The sequence below is a fragment of the Erpetoichthys calabaricus genome, chromosome 8, assembly GCF_900747795.2.
Source record: "Erpetoichthys calabaricus chromosome 8, fErpCal1.3, whole genome shotgun sequence".
Taxonomy (NCBI): Eukaryota; Metazoa; Chordata; class Cladistia; order Polypteriformes; family Polypteridae; genus Erpetoichthys; species Erpetoichthys calabaricus.
Genome location: NC_041401.2, coordinates 118,339,916 through 118,354,311, shown reverse-complemented (window position 1 = coordinate 118,354,311; position 14,396 = coordinate 118,339,916).

The window sequence follows — 14,396 nt, the reverse complement described above, 5'->3', positions numbered from 1 at the left end:
GTTTAATCAAGCTTTCAAATGCTAACAGATGCTAACGTGGAGCTACCCGGGTTTAGCACAGTTAGAGCGGACAGAGATGCAAGTACCTGTGGGAAGCACAAAGGAGGAGGACTCACTCTCTATGTTAATACACGGTGGTGTAACTCTGGACATGTTAACGTCAAAATCTCCACTTGCTGCAGGGACATCGAACTGTTGGCCATAAGTTTACGTCCCTATTACTTGCCCAGAGAGTTTGGAAACGTCATTGTTGTTATTGTTTACATTCCTCCTCGGGCGGACGTGGAGACAGCGAGTGACATCATCCATTCTGCTGTTGCTAAGTTACAAACGCAGCACCCTGAGGCGCTTGTGCTAATCGCTGATGACTTTAACCATGTGACGGTGGACAAAACATTACCTGCCTTCTCCCAGTATGTGGACTGTAACACCCGGGGAAATAAGACTATTGATTTACTGTATGCAAACGTCAAAGATGCATACAGCACCACCCCGCTGCCTGCGCTTGGGAAAGCAGATCATAACCTGGTTCTGCTTCAGCCTCACTACAAACCAAAAGTGAGGGTCCTACCTGCAACCACACGATCATTCAGGAAGTGGACCCCGGAGGCTGAGAATACTCTGAGAGAATGTTTTGGAACTACAGACTGGGATATCCTGCAGGGATCACATAGTGAGAACATTGAGGAAGTTGTTGACTGCACTACTGACTACATCAACTTCTGTATGGACATTGTAGTTCCAGTAAGAACTGTACGCTGCTATGCTAACAACAAGCCATGGATTACAAGTGACATCAAAGGCCTTTTGAACCAGAAGAAAAGGGCTTTTAAAGACGGTGATCAGCATGACCTCAAGCACGTGCAGAAGGAACTCCGAGTCCAGCTCAGGGCGGCGAAGGAGCATTACAGGAGAAAGCTGGAGCAGAAGTTGCAGAATAACAGCATGAAGGAAGTGTGGGATGGGATGAAGATCATCACTGGCTGCAGCTCAACGCGGGGTACCACCATCGAGAGAGACGTGAAGAGAGCAAACCAAATGAACAACTTCTTTAACAGGTTTGACCACCCTAACCCACTCTCACTCTCACCTCAGAGTACTACACCCTCCACACATCCTTCTGCTGATACCAGCATAGGAGAGACATCCCCACCCATAATTACAACAGTGCAGATGAGCAGAGAGCTGAGGAGACTTCGTGCCAGCAAAGCAGCGGGTCCAGATGGAGTATTACCACGACTGCTGAAGGTCTGTGCATTGGAACTGGGGGGTCCTCTACAGCACATCTTCACCCTGAGCCTGGATCAAGGGAGAGTCCCGAGGCTTTGGAAAACATCTTGCATCACCCCAGTCCCAAAGGTATCACGTCCTAGTGAGCTGAATGACTTTCGGCCTGTTGCTCTGACATCACATGTAATGAAGACCATGGAGAGGCTGCTGCTTCACCACCTTAGGCCACAGGTTTAACACGCCCTTGACCCTCTGCAGTTTGCATATCAGGAGAAGGTGGGAGCGGAGGATGCCATCATCTATATGCTACACCGATCCCTCTCCCACTTAGACAGAGGCAGTGGTGCTGTAAGAATTATGTTTCTAGACTTCTCTAGCGCCTTCAACACAATCCAACCTCTGCTCCTTAGGGACAAGCTGACAGAGATGGGAGTAGATTCATACCTAGTGGCATGGATCGTAGACTATCTTAAAGACAGACCTCAGTATGTGCGTCTTGGGAACTGCACGTCTGACATTGTGGTCAGCAACACAGGAGCGCCACAAGGGACTGTACTTTCTCCGGTCCTGTTCAGCCTATATACATCGGACTTCCAATACAACTCAGAGTCCTGCCATGTGCAAAAGTTCGCTGACGACACTGCTATCATGGGCTGCATCAGGAATGGGGTGGAGGAGGAGTATAGGGACCTAATCAATGACTTTGTTAAATGGTGTGACTCAAACCATCTACAACTGAACACCAGCAAAACCAAGGAGCTGGTGGTGGATTTTAGGAGGCCCAGACCCCTCATGGACCCTGTGATCATCAAAGGTGACTGTATGCAGATGGTGCAGACCTATAAATATCTGGGAGTAGAGCTGAATGATAAATTGGACTGGACTGCCAATACTGATGCTCTGTGCAAGAAAGGACAGAGCCGACTATACTTCCTTAGAAGGCTGGCGTCCTTCAACATCTGCAATAAGATGCTGCAGATGTTCTATCAGACAGTTGTGGCGAGCGCCCTCTTCTACGTGGTGGTGTGCTGGGGAGGCAGCATTAAGAAGAAAGATGCCTCACGCCTGGACAAACTGGTGAGGAAGGCAGGCTCTGTTGTTGGCATGGAGCTGGACAGTTTAACATCTGTGGCAGAGCGAAGGGCGCTCAGCAGGCTCCTATCAATTATGGAGAATCCACTGCATCCACTAAATAGTATCATCTCCAGACAGAAGAGCAGCTTCAGCGACAGACTGCTGTCACTGTCCTGCTCCACTGACAGATTGAGAAGATCGTTCCTCCCCCAAACTATGCGACTCTTCAATTCCACCGGGGGGTTAAACGTTAACATTTAACATTATACAAAGTTATTGTCTGTTTTTCACCTGCATTATTATCAATCTTTAATTTAATATTATTTATTGTATCAGTATGCTGCTGCTGGAGAATGTGAATTTCCCATTGGGATTAATAAAGTATCTATCTATCTATCTATCTATCTATCTATCTATCTATCTATCTATCTATCTATCTATCTATCTATCTATCTATCTATCTATCTATCTATCTATCTATCTATCTATCTATCTATCAAACAAATGTTACACAAGGTGGTCAGTGAAGATGGAAGGAACAAGGACCAGCTCCTCCCAATCATACTTTTTGCCTATCGTGAAGTGCCTCAAGCCTCCTCTGGCTTCTTACTACAGTATATGGGCGACAACCCTAAGAAATATTGCACATTCTAAAAGAAGGATGGGAGGAAGAGGCCCTCCCTTCCACTAACATTCTGGAGTATAACATGCATTTACACAATAGATTCACAAAAATTTGGCAAATATTAAAAGAAAATATGGAAAAGACTCAGGCAGCGCAGGCCCGATATAATGATTGTGGGATAGTACTTCGGGAGTTCCGCCCTGGAGACCGTGTCATCATACTCGTGCCCACCTCGCACTCTAAATTAATGGCCTATTGGCAGGGCCCATACAAAGTTAAGGAGCGAAAATGGCTCGTTAACCATCTGGCGAAACAATCAAATCAGCGACCGAGCAAGCAGATTTATCACATCAAGCAGCTGAAGCTATGGAGGGACATGGAACCCAACCCATACTCCGGCCAGCCCCGTTCCTTTTTCGCCTATAAAAATGACCTTAACTTCGGCCCTAATTTGATGCCCACACAATGATAAAAGCTTGAGGCAGTAATCCTGTCTGTTCCTGAGGTGGTCAGTGAGAAACCTAGTCAGACCTTGCTGATTGAACATGACATCATAACAGACCCCGGGGTAATCGTTTGGGAGCGGCCATAACATCTCCCAGAGGCAAAACGTGCTGAAGTGGATCTTGAGATCAAACACATGCTGGAACTAGGAGTAACTGAGGAAAGTCATAGTCCCTAGTCCAGCCCAATCGTATTGGTCCGAATGTCCGATGGAAGCTGGAAATTCTGCAACGACTTCCGTCGCCTTAATCAAGTCTCCCAATTGGATGCTTATCCGATACTGCGAGTGGACAACTTCCCTGAGTAACTCAGAAAGGTGACACACTTGACCACTCTTGACATGACAAAGGTGTACTGGCAAGTTCCTTTTACAGACTCTGCAAAGGCCAAAACAGTGTTTAGCACCCCTAGTGGACACTGACAATATCAGGTTCTTCCATTTGGATTGCACGGTGTACTTGCCACCTTCCAGTGTCTGGTGGATAAAGTGCTACATCCCCACAATGCATATAGTGCCACTTACTTGGATGATGTTGTCATCTATTCCGACATGGGGAAGAAACACCTAGAGCAGGTTCAGGCTGTGCTCCAGACACTTGGTAAAGAGGAACTTTGTATCAATCCTAAGAAATGTTTCTTTGGATTGTGCAAGGCACAACATTTAGGCTACCTGGTGGGTGGTGGTATGGTCAAAATGTTCCAAAGTAGATGCCATATTAAAGTAGCATCATCCGAAAATCAAGTGGCAGGTCCAAGCCTTTCTTGGTCTGGCTGGGTACTACCGCTGGTTTTTACCATGGTTCTCTGAGAGAGCGGCGCTCTTGACAGATTTAACAAAGAAACGGGCTTCTAACAAAGTGGTATGGGATAGTAAAGCTGATACTGCATTTTGTGACCTACTGTAAAGCAGGCGCTTACATTGGCACCTGTTTTAATGGCTCTTAATTTTTCTCTGCCTTTTATTCTACAGACCAACGCTTCGGACACAGGACTCGGTGCCATTGTATGCCAAAGTATCAAACAACCTGTCATGTTTCTGAGCCGGAAACTGCTGGACCGGGAAACCAGGCATGCGGCAGTGGAACGGAAGGCCTTGGCAATCAAATGGACAGTAACACAACTGAGGTACTACCTCTTGGGCCATGAGTTTGCCCTCATCACTTATCATGCCACTCTGCAGTGGATAGCGGTGCACAATGACTCTAATCTACATGTTACTTGTTGATTTTTGGACTTCCAACCTTATAAGGTTTCTGTCCTTTATCATTAGTGTTCTCTCCAGGCCAACACTGATGTTCTTTCTGTGGTTCACGACCTCTCAATTCAGGCCACTTGACGTAACAGGTCTGGGTTGGGAAGGGGTGGGGAGGCATGTCATACACCTGCGTATGGGGGGAATTTTACAGGCTCAAATAGTGTTATTTATCAGCCAGACTGGGAGTTGGCACTTGCAACTGATCCTCTCTCCTCTTGTTTCCCTGCAGTTTAGCCGAAGGCCCTGCCTCTCAGTGACATCACTACCAAACCACCCACTAACATAATTTCCGGGCAACCCTGATGACATCACTTCCGGTACCCAAAATTGATCTTCCTGCCACATCAGTTCCTGTTATGACTGCCCTAACTCAACCTTTTCTGCCTATCCACCATATTTATAGAACAGAGTCATCCTGCTAGTTCAGTATAAAGGGTGGCCATCCCCAAGCCTTTTTCTTGTCTACTGCCTTATTTTTACCACAGTATTTGTTTTTCCCCAATTCATTATGTTTTCCAGATTGAAAGGAACTTTGTTTTGCTGTGTGGATATGAGATATCTGCCAGGTTTTTGGAGATATGAAAAAGAAAGACTCTTTACCCTTCCACAGAGCTTCAAGAGCACAATCAAGCAGCAGAATCCATAGTGAATGAAGAAACTAACAAAAGAAGTGCATTTTTTAGTTTGTTTTGTATTTTTTTCTATAGTTCTAACATTATAACATGCTGAAATGTATATTTTTTATCTGCTCTTGTGCTCTCTTTATATCACTTCTTTGTCCTTGTTTGTGCAATGTTTGTGCAGTCCACCACTTAGGTGAATCATGCCATTCCAAACAAGGCAAAGAGGATACAATTTCATGCTGAGTTTGACACACAGAAATAGTATACAATGGCCCTCAGTGTGAATGCCTATTTTGCAGTTGTCCCTAAACTGTCTTGTCTTAAAATGCTTGCCTAGTAGTTCTTATATGGTGAACCACTGTGCTAAATCTGGCTCTGTGTCAATTTTGCATGTGAGTAGAAAAAAAGGCAGATTTATAAAATATATTCGCACAGAACACAGTAACATATTAAACTTATACACTTATTATTATTATTATTATTAATAATATAATATTAATATTATTATTACATTTGGACAGAAGTAAATCATGATACTGAATCAAATGTATTTAACTCAAAACTACATAAAAAGTGTTGTATGGAATTATTTATGTTGTATAATATAAGAAATAGAAAAATATACCTCAACATACATTTAACAATTAATATTCAACATAAATACACAGAGCCTGTGTCCCTAATTAAAGGCCACCAGTTTGGAAAGTGTGCATTGAAAGATGTTGCCAGTTTCTTCTGTACTGTATACCTTTGGAGTATCTCGATGATATCTTTACTGGTGTTCTCCAAATCTGATATGAGATTTCTCATAATATGTATTATATAGAGCTTTTTTCTCAACTGTGCAGTTTGAGCTGCAGTGAGCCACTTTTTATAAAAGTTGTTCAACCTCTGACTAAGTATGGTGTATCCTGTAGTGACAGTTAGATTAATTCGGTTATTAGGAAATGCTGGGCGCTTAATGAATGACAACTATAATCTCTTTTGTATTATCTTATGCTTACAATTACAAGAGCATTTTCATTTCAATATAATGTAGCATAATGATTTTTTACTTTGTTTACATTAGGACACACTGTACTTTTTCCTTGTGTTCTGTTCCTTTAAATTGAGTGGAATGTGTAGCAGCACCATTAACAGGTAATCAGATGGCTGAGCAAACCGAGGAGAAACACAAAGCCAAAACAGCTCTGGATTAGTTAAACGTAGTACTTATCTTGTTCCACTAGTCACTGAGACAGCACTTAGACCTAAGGATCATCTCTTCTTAGCATTGTACTAGGTAGTCTGATTTTGATTTGCTGCAATATACTATGTCAGGTACACTGCAACTGACTCACAAAGAAAGTCAAACACACCGATTAACTAAAATAAGACCACTCCAACTGTGAAGCATGGTGATGGCAGCATGTTATGGGGATATTTCTCATCTGTAGAGTCAGTAGAAATTTTCATTATTGAAGGTAGGATAGATGGAGCCAAATACAGGGAGATTCTAGAGAAGAATCTGATAATGTCTTCAAAAAGTCTGACAATGGGTTGGAAAATCTCATATTTCACAAGGACAATGACCTAAAGAATAAGATCAGAGAAACCGTTGAGTGTCTTGTAAGAAAGTAGATTTTCTGGTGTGGCCAAAGTCCTGAAATAAATCTGATTGAAAATCTTTGGAATGATTTGATAACTGCTGTTCATTTGTGAAAACAAACTTGCCTCTTACAACTCAAACAGTTCTGCAAAGTGAAGTTCCCAAAATCAAGGTCTGCCAGCCTTGTACAAAGCTACTCCTAAAGACAGGTAGTTATTGTTTCTGCCAAAGGTGGCTTCCATTAAGTACTGACATAGAGTGGTGTATACTTAAAAACATTTTACTTTTCATATTTAAACACTTTTTTTTAATAAAATACTTTGCGTTCATGTGGTTTGTTGTGTGCTTTGAGTCAAGGCAAAACAAGAACACTAAAATCCATGAATTTATTGACTTTAATTAAAGAAAATGCACATGTTGGATGGGGATGTATTCTTTTTCTCTTTACTGTAAGTTTCAAAATCTTTCACCCTAAATAGGCACAGTGAAGGCTTCTGGATTCCAATTTTTAGGTTTCTTCTAAATGTTATGTCTCTACTTTTCCAAGTGCGTTTTTGCTTGATTAATTTCGATTTTGTTGTCCAGTTTCTTTCTTTAAATATTTTTCACTTGTTTGTATTACTTGAATGTTTTTATCAGGTGTACTTTATGTATACTGTTGCTGTGCATGTACAATTTAAAACATGAAATCATGGGTGCCATTACAATGAATCTTTAGGAGAGTTGGATCCGCCAAAGAAAAGGAAGGATTTTGTTGTTCATATTTTCCTTTTCAATTAAGTTGGCTATGTGTTGGTGAGACACAAATGTCTTGTCCTTTTATACCAGTTTTGTTCTATTAAACTTGCTGTGTCTAATGCCCAGTCCTATTAAGCCAACTGTGTCTTGCTGAATGGTCACTGTTCTGTTTCGTTAAGACTATCATATTACTCTTAGCAGCAGCTCTTTTTTTCTGTTATGTCATGTTTTGCTAAAGGACAGTTTTCCTTTTCTATTGGCCATGTCTCTCTGACTGATTGTGTTAGTATCTTTTACTATGAATTTATATATTATTTTCCATTTTCTGTACAATTTTAATCTTGTTTTGGAATTTCATTTGTTTGTTTTAGCTATTTTCTGTTCAATATTTTATTTGCATGTTGATGTATAGATTGTCTAATGCCACTGATGTGTACTAGTAATCAACATATATCATTGTGCTTATCTGCTTTTGTCTTGGTATTGGAAGCAACAAAAAAGAAAATAAGAAGCAAATGTTATTTAAGTAATAACTTCTAAGTCTATGGACTAAGAAGACTTTTTCTTCAAAAAAGACTTTAAAATCTTATATATAGTATGGATAAGTGAAATGAGTACAGGAACCCGTAAAAAGTATTGGGGTGCCAGCTGGATTGCCCTTAATAATATTTTGGCAAAGAACAACAAAACAAGTGCTTGGGGATGCAAAATGTAACCAACAATACTCTTTGTGGCTTTTCAAGGTAATGGCTCTGTAGAGCAGGTGACTGTCTCCGAGCTTATTCCTTAAACTTTGTCCAGGTACAAATGAGATGCCATCCTCTAAGACAGGGGTGTCAAACTCCGGTCCTGGAGGGCCGCAATGGCTGCAGGTTTTCATTCTAACCACCTTCTTAATTAGTGACCTGTTTTTGCTGCTAATTAGCTTCTTTTGCTTTAGTTTTAATTAACTCGACTCAGACCCCTTAGTTCCTTCTATTTCCTTAATTAGCAGCCAAACAATAATGAGACACAAAATGAGCAAACAGGTGATCAGCTAACCACATTATCTGAACATAAAGAAAGATGAGGGTCTCATTAAGTTTGATCTCTCAGGTCAATAATCAGAAACAGAAAATCAACAGTTTGGGAAATGTCTGCTATAGCAGAAAGAGAGCAGCAGCAAGCCAAGGATTTAAGTAACGGGTTTAATTAACTGCAAGAATTGGCTTCTCATTAAGAAACTGGTTGGAGTGAAATTGGTTGGAGTTTGAAACCCCAGTTTAGCTGGTCACCTGTTGGCTCGTTTCATGTCACATTTCAGTTTGGCTGCCATTTAATGAAGAAAAGAATCAATTGAGAGGACTGAATCCTTAAAAACAGGGCTATTAAAATGAAGGGAAAAGGAGTTAATTAGCAGTGAAAACTGGTCACTGATTAGGAAAAGGGTTAGAATGAAAACCTGCAGCCACTGCGGCCCTCCAGGCCTGGAGTTCGACACCTGTGCTCTAAGAGCATCAGCTTTTTATAACCGTCTGGATGGAAAGTTTGATCTTAATTGCCCTCAACGGGCTTTGTCTTGCTGCTGAGAAAGAGAAAAAGGATAACACTGTTAGCGGTGGCTCCCCCTCTTGTCCCAATGGGGTATTACTTACTTCGCTGATCTCTAAAGGTCTCCATGATAAGTTTTATTTTTTATTTTTTTAACGTCCCACATCAACTATGTCCCAAACATCAGTTATCTTGTCTGTGCAAGACTTCCATATTTCTCTTATTTGTGGCTGCTACCTTTTCTGTATTTTGTTCCATGAAGCTAAACTTTCTCCAAGAAAGGTGGCAATCCATTCAGTTTGAATTAGCTGTTGCTGAATGGAAGTTATGTTTGCTCCTTTCAAGTCATCTCACCAGCTGGATACTTTTCTTTCTTTCAATGGTATGGTTTTTGATTTTTTCTGGCCTACTAAACATATCTGTCCCCCCTCTCCATAGCTGATTTCTATCTTCCATCCATCCATCCATTGTCTCCCGCTTATCCGAGGTCGGGTCGCGGGGGCAGCAGCTTGAGCAGAGATGCCCAGACTTCCCTCTCCCCGGCCACTTCTTCTAGCTCTTCCGGGAGAATCCCAAGGTGTTCCCAGGCCAGTCGAGAGACATAGTCCCTCCAGCGTGTCCTGGGTCTTCCCCGGGGCCTCCTCCCGGTTGGACGTGCCCGGAACACCTCACCAGGGAGGCGTCCAGGAGGCATCCTGATCAGATGCCCGAGCCACCTCATCTGACTCCTCTCGATGCGGAGGAGCAGCGGCTCTACTCTGAGCCCCTCCCGGATGACTGAGCTTCTCACCCTATCTTTAAGGGAAAGCCCAGACACCCTGCGGAGGAAACTCATTTCAGCCGCTTGTATTCGCGATCTCGTTCTTTCGGTCACTACCCATAGCTCATGACCATAGGTGAGGGTAGGAACATAGATCGACTGGTAAATTGAGAGCTTCGCCTTGCGGCTCAGCTCCTTTTTCACCACGACAGACCGATGCAATGCCCACATTACTGCGGATGCCGCACCGATCCGCCTGTCGATCTCACGCTCCATTCTTCCCTCACTCGTGAACAAGACCCCGAGATACTTGAACTCCTCCACTTGGGGCAGAATCTCGCTACCAACCCTGAGAGGGCACTCCACCCTTTACCGGCTGAGGACCATGGTCTCGGATTTGGAGGTGCTGATTCTCATCCCAGCCGCTTCACACTCGGCTGCAAACCGATCCAGAGAGAGCTGAAGATCACGGCCTGATGAAGCAAACAGGACAACATCATCTGCAAAAAGCAGTGACCCAATCCTGAGCCCACCAAACCGGACCCCCTCAACACCCTGGCTGCGCCTAGAAATTCTGTCCATAAAAGTTATGAACAGAATCGGTGACAAAGGGCAGCCCTGGCGGAGTCCAACTCTCACTGGAAACGGGTTCGACTTACTGCCGGCAATGCGGACCAAGCTCTGGCACCGATCGTACAGGGACTGAACAGCCCTTATCAGGGGGGCCGGTACCCCATACTCTCGGAGTACCCCCCCCCAGGATTCCCCGAGGGACACGGTCGAATGCCTTTTCTAAGTCCACAAAACACATGTAGACTGGTTGGGCAAACTCCCATGCACCCTCCAGGACCCTGCTAAGGGTATAGAGCTGGTCCACTGTTCCGCGACCGGGACGAAAACCACACTGTTCCTCCTGAATCCGAGGCTCGACTATCCGACGGACCCTCCGCTCCAGGACCCCTGAATAGACTTTTCCAGGGAGGCTGAGGAGTGTGATCCCTCTGTAGTTGGAACACACCCTCCGATCCCCCTTCTTAAAGAGGGGGACCACCACCCCGGTCTGCCAATCCAGAGGCACTGTCCCTGATATCCATGCGATGTTGCAGAGGCGTGTCAGCCAAGACAGTCCTACAACATCCAGAGCCTTGAGGAACTCCGGGCGTATCTCATCCACCCCCGGGGCCCTGCCACCAAGGAGTTTTTTGACCACCTCGGTGACCTCAGTCCCAGAGATGGGGGAGCCCACCTCTGAGTCCCCAGGCTCTGCTTCCTCATTGGAAGGCATGTTAATGGGATTGAGGAGGTCTTCGAAGTATTCCCCCCACCGACCCACAACGTCCCGAGTCGAGGTCAGCAGCGCACCATCCCCACCATATACAGTGTTGACACTGCACTGCTTCCCCTTCCTGAGACGCCGGATGGTGGACCAGAATCTCCTCGAAGCCGTCCGAAAGTCATTCTCCATGGCCTCCCCAAACTCCTCCCACGCCCGAGTTTTTGCCTCAGCAACCACCAAAGCCGCATTCCGCTTGGCCTGCCGGTACCTATCAGCTGCCTCCGGGGTCCCACAGGACAAAAGGGTCCTGTAGGACTCCTTCTTCAGCTTGACGGCATCCTTCACCGCCGGTGTCCACCAGCGGGTTCGGGGATTGCCGCCACGACAGGCACCGACCACCTTACGGCCACAGCTCCGGTCAGCTGCCTCAACAATAGAGGCACGGAACATGGCCCATTCGGACTCAATGTCCCCCACCTCCCTCGGGATGTGGTCGAAGTTCTGCCGGAGGTGGGAGTTGAAGCTACTTCTGACAGGGGGCTCTGCCAGACGTTCCCAGCAGACCCTCACAACACGTTTGGGCCTACCACGCCTGACCGGCATCCTCCCCCACCATCGAAGCCAACTCACCACCAGGTGGTGATCAGTTGACAGCTCCGCCCCTCTCTTCACCCGAGTGTCCAAGACATGTGGCCGCAAGTCCGACGACACGACCACAAAGTCGATCATCGAACTGAGGCCTAGGGTGTCCTGGTGCCAAGTGCACATATGAACACCCCTATGCTTGAACATGGTGTTCGTTATGGACAATCCGTGACGAGCACAGAAGTCCAATAACAAAACACCGCTCGGGTTCAGATCAGGGGGGCCATTCCTCCCAATCACGCACTTCCAGGTCTCACTGTCATTGCCCAACGTGAGCATTGAAGTCTCCCAGCAGAATGAGGGAGTCCCCAGAAGGTATGCCCTCTAGCACCCCCTCCAGGGACTCCAAAAAGGGTGGGTACTCCGAACTGCTGTTCGGTGCATACGCACAAACAACAGTTAGGACCCGTCCCCCCACCCAAAGGCGAAGGGAGGCTACCCTCTCGTCCACCGGGGTAAACCCCAATGTACAGGCTCCAAGTTGGGGGGCAATAAGTATACCCACACCTGCTCGGCGCCTCTCACCGGGGGCAACTCCAGAGTGGTAGAGAGTCCAGCCCCTCTCAAGGAGATTGGTTCCAGAGTCCAAGCTGTGCGTCGAGGTGAGTCCGACTATATCTAGCCGGAACCTCTCAACTTCGCGCACTAGCTCAGGCTCCTTCCCCTTCAGAGAGGTGACATTCCACGTCCCAAGAGCCAGTTTCTGTAGCCGAGGATCGGACCGCCAAGGTCCCCGCCTTCGGCCACCACCCAACTCACACTGCACCTGACCTCCTTGGCCCCTCCCATAGGTGGTGAGCCCATGGGAAGGGATTGATCTCTATCTTGGTCTTGCCTGTTTTGTTTCTGATGTCTGCTGAATACGTCATTTAGCATCTGTTTTTTTGTTTTGTCTGTGTGGTTGCCTAGTTGTTATCTTTTTATGCAGGGTGACTGTCATTTAAATGTCATCTATCTTATACCATCCTTGTCAGCCTCCATTCTGTTCAATGTTCATTAAGCCAGACAAACAATAAAGGTTGTTGTGTTTCTATTTGGTCATTAATCCTATAAGGAGGAGGCTTATGTTGGTCCAGCTTGTAAATGCTCAGAAGATACTTATTTCTAAATTGTTATGTGTAGCAACTGTTGTCTATGTCTTGTTTTTACCCCAAACTGACAGATGATCCAAGTGGTGGCTGACTTTTTTCTTTCTTTAGTGTTCAGTTATCAATGTGACTGCCAAAATGGGAGCTGTCTTATATCTGCTCTCAATGGCTTACTGGCCTTTGTGGAAAAGATATGTTTGTCATTGTACCCAGCAGCACCAATGAAATTATTGCTCTGAAACAATTTGTATTTTTCCTTCTCTGTTGGAAACATTTAAGACCATTTTCTTCCTTTTTTTGCTTCATATTCAGGAACTGTCGATTTTGTTTTTATCTTTGAATTTCTAGTCTGGTTTCTGTATTTTTTTGATGCTTTCTATTTTTATTCCTGATTTTTGACTTTGGTAGTAACAACTCTGATATTTAACCTAACCCCTGCCATAAAGAAAATGTTTTTTTTTGACTTGATTAAATTGTGGCACCAACATTTTACACACATTTTTTCAAATTCCCCCCACTGGTAGTAAAAACAATCTTTTGTCAGTGTTTTAGTGAAAATGATTTTTTTATCATCTAGCTGATGACACCTATATTTCCCAAGTCACTGTTTGCCATCATTATTTGCCATAAAGGTTGTTTTTTATATCAAATGATGATGTGCTGAGTGATTTCTTCAAGGTAAGTAGAGAACTATTGGTTACATCAGAATATTTAAGGAAGCATTTGAATTATGGTGAATGAAAAAAGTGTTTTTTATCCCATAGGGAGTTTTTTTCTTATGCCTAAGTGCAAGAATTAATCCATTTTTAATCCAAATGTTTTTCATATTTTACAGTATACATAAAAGCCTTTAAAAGCTTTTTTCAAACTAGAAATAAAATACAGAATATCTGAACTCACATTATGTCGTGAACTAGGTAAATCAATGGAAGATTCATGCCTGCCACTTTATGTGATTCATCCCGAAGCTGCCATACTTGAGGAATAAAATAGTAAGCTGTTAAAAAAAGGTAATGATGTATTTTACGAATGTATTGTTCAAATGTCAAATGTTTTTAGCTTAGCTTTGAAATACATCATTAAAGTCTTCTTGTAAGTTTTAAAGTGTAGTCACAACAATCCTTTGGCCAGTGGTCACTGTATTTATCAGATAGATAGATAGATAGATAGATAGATAGATAGATAGATAGATAGATAGATAGATAGATAGATAGATAGATAGATAGATAGATAGATAGATAGATAGATGATAGATACTTTATTAATCCCCAAGGGGAAATTCACATGCTCCAGCAGCAGCATACTGATAAAAACAATATTAAATTAAAGAGTGATAAAAATGCAGGTATAACAGACAATAACTTTGCATAATGTTAACGTTTACCCCCCTCCCCTGGTGGAACTGAAGAGTCGTATAGTGTGGGGGAGGAACGATCTCCTCAATATGTCAGTGGAGCAGG